Raw genomic sequence first — 8684 nt, forward strand, 5'->3', positions numbered from 1 at the left:
TTCTCTATGTTTAAAATAAAATTATTTTCTTAAAACAAAACAAAAACAGTTAATGATAGTTTACAAGTACCTTTCATATATGTCAACATTTTACACACCAGAATTTTTTTAAAGATATGGTTAGTAAGTCCTGAAGTGGCAGTGGCAGTTTTGCTGTGCCATCATTAAATCCTTCAAAACGCTAGTTTGTAGGGGATTGATCGGGAGGACAAATATTCAGATAGCATTGCATTTTTTACCAAAGTATATATTGTAACAGCAACCTATAAGCTAGTCATTTATGCCCACTGGTGACATTTTGTATAGTTAAACAACATTTCAAAATCAAAAGATGTTTCTGTTACTTTAATTTTATATGGACAACATTAAGTATTTTTTCCCGTTTGTTTGTTTTTGCACTGAAATGACCTCAGCACCTCGGCAAAAGTTCACTATCTGGAGGCACACATAGGCAAGGTATCGATTTATTGCACATTTAACTGGTAGGTGGCGCCAAATACCACTACTGTTACACCCTGGTTCTCAAAAACGGCAATAGTTGATGTGACAGACAATCTGATAATCTCATTAAGCACAGGAAAACAATATGTTTGTTTAATATTGTTTAATTTAGTAAAATAATGATTAAAAATCCACTTATTACAGTTGAGCCGAGTGAGATACTTTCCAGGAATCCGATATACTTTTCTGATGAAAGCACCTGACATATTCAGTCATTCTGTTTGTCTTCAGAGCCACCCAGGTAAGCATCACATTATTGACACCACTTTTTACTAAACACTTACACTATTTACTATTACACATGGATGATGATAATGCACATACAAATGTCACCTTTATTAGAAGTCGTTTTGTAAATATGTTTTCTACAGTTCTCTTCAAGATGGTGTTTTTCTAAGTGTAAGTGTCTCTCCTAGCCAGAGGACAACTTGAGAACCTGTTATCACCCCTGATATTGCAACTGTCTTTGTTCTGCCTTAATGTTAAATGACGTCTGAATTTACTTTGCTAGGGCACACTCCCACACTCCCTGTTACTGTAGGACAAAAGCCATACTGTAGAAGCGTCCAGCGATGACACCATACGACACAGTTTAGATTTTAGACACGAAACATTTCTAAACAGTGTATCTGACTCTTTCTGAACAGCTGACCAGATGGCAGGAGGAACTGTTCCAGACTTTCTTTAAGACTACATGGCTCAGATGTAGAAGTCTGATCTGTCCTACTCCTTCGATTGTCTGAATGCCAGACTTAACAGTCCTGGTCCTGTGGGTTGTAACAGCATCCACGGCCTGCAAGGCTGCATCCATCGGTTGTCATGGGGTCAGAGGTGGGAGAACAAATCTATACATTGTAGAATCCCAATTGTTTTTGCCACACATTTATTGTGAAACAGCTGTGCCAAGTATAGTGATGTTTACCTAATATTGTGATTTTCATTTTATTTCGGCACTATGTCTTCTCTTGTGTCACAGCGGACATTGAAAAAGGAAGTCAGATGGGATGATCTGCATGTACTTCAGTGTTAATAACAAACATTGGCACTCTTCAATTCGTGGCATCAGGAGTTATTGGGTGGCAGAATTCAAATCACCACAAACAATTCAAACAGAGGAGTTAATTCAGGCCCCCTTTTTGTCCTTATCTTCCATGCAAGCTAGCAGATGAGGTGCTTTATATTTGTGGCAAGCAAGCTGTAAAGACCTGCTGCAAGCAGGCTGTCAAGAAAATGGCCATAAAATTGAGACGTCGAGGAGTGTACAGCTTTTCTTGTTGAGGAGCTGAAGCACAGAAGCTGTTAACACACCTAGCTCATCTATAAGGGCCTGCCACACGGAACCGGGTTTGCCTGAATCCGGGCAAATGTTTTGTCCACATGAACACGGCAGGTTGGGTCCCAGAGTGGATACATTTCGACCTTCCAGCAGATCTGTGCTAGTGTGGACAACCGATCCGCACATTTTCTGACACGATGACGTCATTAACCCCACGTCCCGTCTCACAACCTCAGCCTGAACCCTTCAACCCTGGCGAGACACTTGATAACAGCAACAACATAAACTAAATCGATATTGTTAAGAAACTGGTTAGAAAAGGGATGATATTAACAAGCTACTTGAATCTATCACTGTTTAATCTATTTGCATCAGACCATTGTTCAAAACCATTTTTAAAAGTGTCAGCAATAGCCTATCAGCAAATCTGATGTGAAAAAAAATTGAATTATATAGGAAGTTTCTAAACGGTAACTAATCACAAACGAGGGTTATCGCGAAGTGCACGATTCTAAAAAGTCCTGTTTGAGTGCTGTGGTAACAGTGATTTCAGGTGGTAGAGAAGTTGTTCAGCAATCTGAAAATTGCTAGTTGGATCTCGACTGTCTTTTGTCACTTTATGTGCGTGCTCCATGTTGTCTTTACAGCGTTTTCATCCTCTCCGCTCCGCTCCAGCGTTTCCGTGTGGACGCAGATATTTCTTGACGCAGCGCCGTTTCACTCAGCTGGTGGTCCTTCAAAACAAACAAGGCTGATTGTTGTTGCACAATGATTGATCTTAACTCCATTCAGCTGACAAACTAAGCATGGCGCACCTGGAATGTATGCAGCATTGTGAAGGAACCTATCCCAAAATCACTTTTGTCATGGACCATCTTGGTCTCCGGTCTGTTTTGATGTCTGATATTGTCGTTTTTACAGACTGCTAATTAGTCCACCAAATGATCAATGGGGGAAAATGGCAGCTGTCACTTTGAAATGGTCAGCAATGAGACATAAACAAGTCAATTTATTGTTTAAAAATACCGATCTTTGCCCAACTGTGTATTTCTGCTTATAAGATAGAAATGGTTTGAGCATTGATTAATGTTGCAATTAGGGATGGTGTTGGTTTAAGTTTGACATTGTTTAGTATTAGTGCATTTATTTTGCTGCTGATTACTTCATGTCCCTTATGTGCTATTGTATATCGTAATTCATGAAAAACAAAATTGGTTCCACTTTCATACATAGATATGTGGAAATTGGAATCTAAGTTGAAATACCAATCTCAATGTTTGTGCAATAACATTTTAATTTCATTTTTTATAAATTATTTTTGGTATTGATTTAAATTGTCTCGCTCAATGACTGCTCAGTTGGTATATTGCATTTCCTGTATGATAGGCAACCCCTTTGGACAACACAAGTAGTCTAATGTAAGAAATGGTTTCAACTATACACACAGAAATCCTACAAACTATACTTGCATGATGACTATCCAAATGTCTATGATATCTTTTATATTATTTTATATTTCTATTGACTAATAGAAAAATAATCTCAACTATACTGTTTCCACGCATCGAGGAGAGGGAGCCTCTCGCACACTGCTCCTATAGGCCTCCTTATAATGGAGCTCGTCAAGCCCTCATTCAGCACACCTGCCCAGACTCTGCTACTCAGCTGTGGAGAATAGAGAACACTCAGTGCGGACATGTGTCCAGTTTTTGAGCGTAGTCGGGTTTCAATCGAAGATCCAATTCATGTAACTCCCCAAAAGCTTTGCTGCCTGGATCCCTAAAGAAAAACAATAATCCCATAATGTTCTTCAATTAGTCATGTGATGATTTAATGGGCTCCGTAATGGAATGCAGGAATTCCGTCACTGCATATCCACCCACTGAGGAGGCCCAGGGTCAGCCTCATAACTTACATCTGTGTGAATCTTTCATGTGGAAACAGACAGTCTCTGTTTGCTCTCATCCTGACTTTGCACATTATATTTTTTATCCCTGCACTTCTTGCACTCTCCACTTCTTCTTTGCACTATTGTAACAATTCCCAGCTCCTGTATATACTTTCTCAAACTTTCATAGACCATTGCACTGTTAGTTTTTGTATTGTATTGTGTTTTTAATTATTGGATTGTATTGTGTTTGTTTTGTATTGTGTTGTAATGTATATTATGTGTAAGCACATTGAGAGACAGTTCACCAGGTCAAATTCCTTGTTTGTTCAAACTTACTTGGCCAATAAAATCTGATTCTGATTACATTGGAGGAACTGAAACAAAGGGTTTCGAGAACCCCCTGAGGTAATAAGAACTCTTTTCCATTATTGAAGAAAATAGTTCCCCAAAATACTGTCAGCAGTAGTCATGGAGGTACCATATTTGTAAAATGGCATAGCTTCACAAGTACCAAGAAAAGAATATTACCTTCTCACAGAAGGACTATGACAGTACACTACCCACTCATACTCAATAACACCTTACACAGGCACAATGACGTGAATGAAATGTATCCTTAAATGACAGGACGTGCATAATAGATGCCTTGTGAGACATACTGTATACTCACAGTAAAGTGGATGGTAACCTCACATTAAAGTACACAGTGAAGTGTGGCATTTCTTTTAGTAGACCATACTTTAACTCAGTGGAAATAGAGAACAGATCGCATGTCAAGAAAGATACAGAACCAGCAGCTAACTGAGAGGGGATGTCACACTAACAATGCCCTCAAAGAAAACCCATCCAAGCTGTACTTCTGCCAAATGAATTGAATACATTACAGTGTATATCATGCTGCTTTAGTTGTACAAACACATAAAGCATGACATGTGGCCCTACCTTTATTTTACTAGCCTGTTAAATACATCTCAAAAATAGGCCTTGTTGCCATGTGACAGCAAGTGCCGGATATAAGTGTTCACCCCGCAATGCCATGGCTGTCAGTGTTAATGTGACTATCAAACTCAAAGCCAGTGTGACCAGAACACAAATACCAAACGACTCTATTAGCAAAACCCGCATTTGACTTTTCAGTCCCATTGAAATAAATCCAAAAAGTATAACTTTATCATTTCAAAATCTAAGCCTCTTCAGGTCCAGACTTTTAAAATTATATTTAGAAAATATGGCACTTACAGTACACCAACTCACATCAAATGCATCTAGCATGTTCAAGCCTCATGCTTTAATCCCACTCTTCTGTCCACCCCATGTGCTGAACGAGAACAGAAAGCTTTTAAGTCAATCCAACATGTACACATACTTAATGCTTCCTCCGACCAAAACCACTGATATCAGGAAGCAGACAAAACCCAATGTGATTTTCCCAGAGAAAGGTTTTGAAATATGATAACCATCCCTGCACATTAGCAGACAGGGGAGGGCAGAGAGCCTCTTAGTGACTCAATAAGATCCATAATGAGCTAGGCTGTTGCCCCTCTCCTCACAGTGACACGGCCATGATGGCTCAGAGTTTAGCAGGGGATGATAGGACAGGACTCATTTTAAGTCAGGTTTTATTTTGCTGTACTAGCTCCATGCTTTAGATACCGTAATTTCCGAACAATTAAGCGCACCTGAATATAAACTGCACCCACTGAATTAAAAAAATATTTTGAACATAAATAAGCCGCACTTGTCTATAAGCCGCAGGTGCCTACCGGTACATTGAAAACAAATTAACTTTACACAGGCTTTAACGAACACGGCTTGTAACAAGAACAGTTAGTAGGCATGCCACGTACTAATATTATACAAATATATAGCTTATTATAAGTGCAAAAGTGAACAATCGAGGATAAGCGAACACGCAGAAAGTGATGTTGCTGCCGGTAAATGAAGGGTTGACTCAAAAACGAGGATGATGACAATTTGGTTAAAAAGGGGGTTTAGGTGGTTTGGGTTCAAAATATCGGATCTCGACCATAAAAGACAGTTGTGTCGCAATGTTGTTTTAGCCAAAGGTGTAAGCACAAGCAATGTAAAATCACCATTCAATTGGCATCTCGCACATTGTATACTGTTTATCATATTTCATATTATCATTTTTCACACACATAGGTAAGGTGGGTTGCATACAGTTGGCAGCTGCTAGCTTGTGATGAACTCGTATTAATATGTGTGAATATGAACTCTTTCATACGAAGTTGCACAGGCACCCTGAGGGCTTTTGACCCCTTCCCATTATAATTGTATGAGTTAAATCGAGGATACTAGATAACTAGCTATCATTTCATGCGAATGTAACTCTTCCATTGAAATTGCTTATGCTAAGGTTATTTAATGTTTCCTTAGCTAGCACAGCAATTCGATAACCAGTAACAACCAGGAAACACAACTTAAGCTGCAAAGTTAAATTTTTCGAAATCATCTCACCATTGATAAAGCAGCCTTGGGTTCTACGTGATTACAACCAGTTGTTGTGAATCAAATCCTGTTTATAGTGAATGTTTTTTATTTGTGTGGCTACATACACGTAATTAGATTTTTATCAGCTCGGGGCACCGGTGCTCCCAGCAGGGTTAAGCTTCACATAGATATATAAACATACCTAAGAGAAACAATGGGAAATCGACAGAGCAAGGGCTCACTCTGATATCAATGTGTTAGCGAATGTTGCTCATGCTTTAGTCTCTGCTCTTCGTCTAAAGCCAAATCTATTCTTGAGGTTCCAACATTTTTCAAAAGCAAAGTTGGCTTTAAATGTGAGTTGTCGATCGAGTTTCTGTCCCGTTGTTTGAAGCGTATCTTTTAGCTCTAGCATTGATCTCCCTTATTTAACATTTCAAGTTTCGATTTAGACCCCGTTTACACGGTAAGAAAACGCAGATATTTTCATGCGGTTTGGCTTTTCATTTACACAAAAACGGAGGTTTTATCACGGAAAACGATCATTTCTAAAAACTCCGGCCAAAGTGGAGATTTCTGAAAACTCCGTTTTTGTGTTTGCGTGTGTACTGGGTCAAACGGAGTTTTCGTTTCTGAAACGTCACAGTATGCGACTAAAAATGCATCACATCATGTGATGGTCCTATGTTTACAGTTAGTTTGCTTACTGATCATGGATGCTGTTAAGGTAGTGCTCATTTACGTTAAGGCAAACGCAGGATTGCATTCTTTCAACCCTATAGCCTAATCTCAACCGTTTCCTAGTTTGTGACTATTAGCTTTAACAATGGTATCCCCCGCACTTCCACCAGTGGACAACGAGTTTTCCATTCCATTTTGTCTACCTATTGTAGTAGCCCAGATTAAATACACTTCTAGGACTCATAGCCAATGTAATGGATTAGCCTTCTTATGCAAACCTACAGGTTTGGCATAGTTATGATGGCGCTTGGGGGCGTATATGCGGGTTCATGTAAACAGAAACTTTGAAAACGACCTTGTGTGTACGGCGTTATTTTTGAAAATGGAGGGGCAGAAATATTCGTTCTGAAAATGTGTAAATGTGGTCTTAAAGTCCAGTTTCAGGCTCTTGCACGCCCCCTTCATTTAGGCAGAGTACTGTTTGCCTCCCCTCAGGCATTATGCTTGTGAAAGTGGGAAAAATCCATAAATAAGCCGTCATAAGCTTCATAAGCGTCATAAGCGTCATTATATAAGCCGCAAGGTTCAAAAAAGTAGCGGCTTATAGTCCGGAAATTGCGGTAGTCAACATTTCTAAAAGAGACAGATACACACACACACAATGCTCAATTCATTTGCTTCTTATTTACTAGTGGTGGGTGCGACATAACATTACCTGATGAATGTGTGTCACAACATTAAACTCCTCAGTGGTGTTCATGAGCACATTCAATGTTTTAAATGTAAATGTTACACGTCTGCATAAAGACTTCCATCTACAGTACGACCTGCAGCTACAGAGTTCCCCTTGTTTTGCAACAATCAACCGAGACAACCCATGACTTCATATGGGTGTGTATGGATTTTGAGATTCAATCAAAACACATTGAGCATTTTATTACCTCAGAGCAAGCACATCTGTGTCCATGATACTGCAAAGAGTGCTGCTGCTGCGGTGTGTGTGTATGCTGAAATGTGTGCGTGTGTGTGTGTGTGTGTGTGTGTGTGTAAGAGGTACATGTCATAATTTATAAAGGAACTGAAATAACAAACACCTGCCCAGATTTCTGGGTTTTGCCTTTACTCTTGAGCAAATACAACTGTGCAATGTGTCCCAATGAATTTAAGTGTTTCATACGAAAAGCACCATATGAAGTGGTGGAAAAATCACTAAGTTAGAAGAAGGTAGTTTAGAATATAACTGGTGGTCAGTGGTACAATGACGGTAACCACTCTAAAATGAGCTACATTGCAGTCCTTCTCGTGGCCCTGATGAGTGGTCACTACTATGTAATGCAGAGTGTTGTCTTGCACACTTGCACTCAACGTTACATAATGTACGTAGCATACACCCTAGAGTCAAAATGCTGGTGTTTACACAGTTTACAAGTGACACCATGGAATCGTTTTTAAAATAACATAACTAGCCACTTAGTGTTTTGGTCATGTTTCATAATGTGGAGAGTGAAAACAAAATGTAAAAAAAATTTTTTGAGTAAAATGTGATAATTGCAACAAACACAAATCCTCCTAAAACTACACAAATGCCAAGCAGAGTTACTTAAATGCATGCATGAGTAGGATTTACGTTTTTTTGCTACAGAATGTAATGGGTGTCTGCATTTACAGTAGTGATTTTCCTCATCTGCCCAGAGACTGGTCCATTTCTAACTTTCCACCTTGCTGGAACGGTTAAGCTGGACTCCACTCGAATGGGGGAATCCGATGGCTCAGCTATCATAGAGGACTTGGAAGGCACATGCCTGAATCTCAGCTGTTAAAAGCTCTGAGTGCCTGAGAGCTCTGCTTAAATTTAGCCCTCCTCTCCCCTCAGCCTCAAAACTT

This window comes from Sprattus sprattus, assembly GCF_963457725.1.
Source record: "Sprattus sprattus genome assembly, chromosome: 2".
Classification (NCBI taxonomy): Eukaryota; Metazoa; Chordata; class Actinopteri; order Clupeiformes; family Clupeidae; genus Sprattus; species Sprattus sprattus.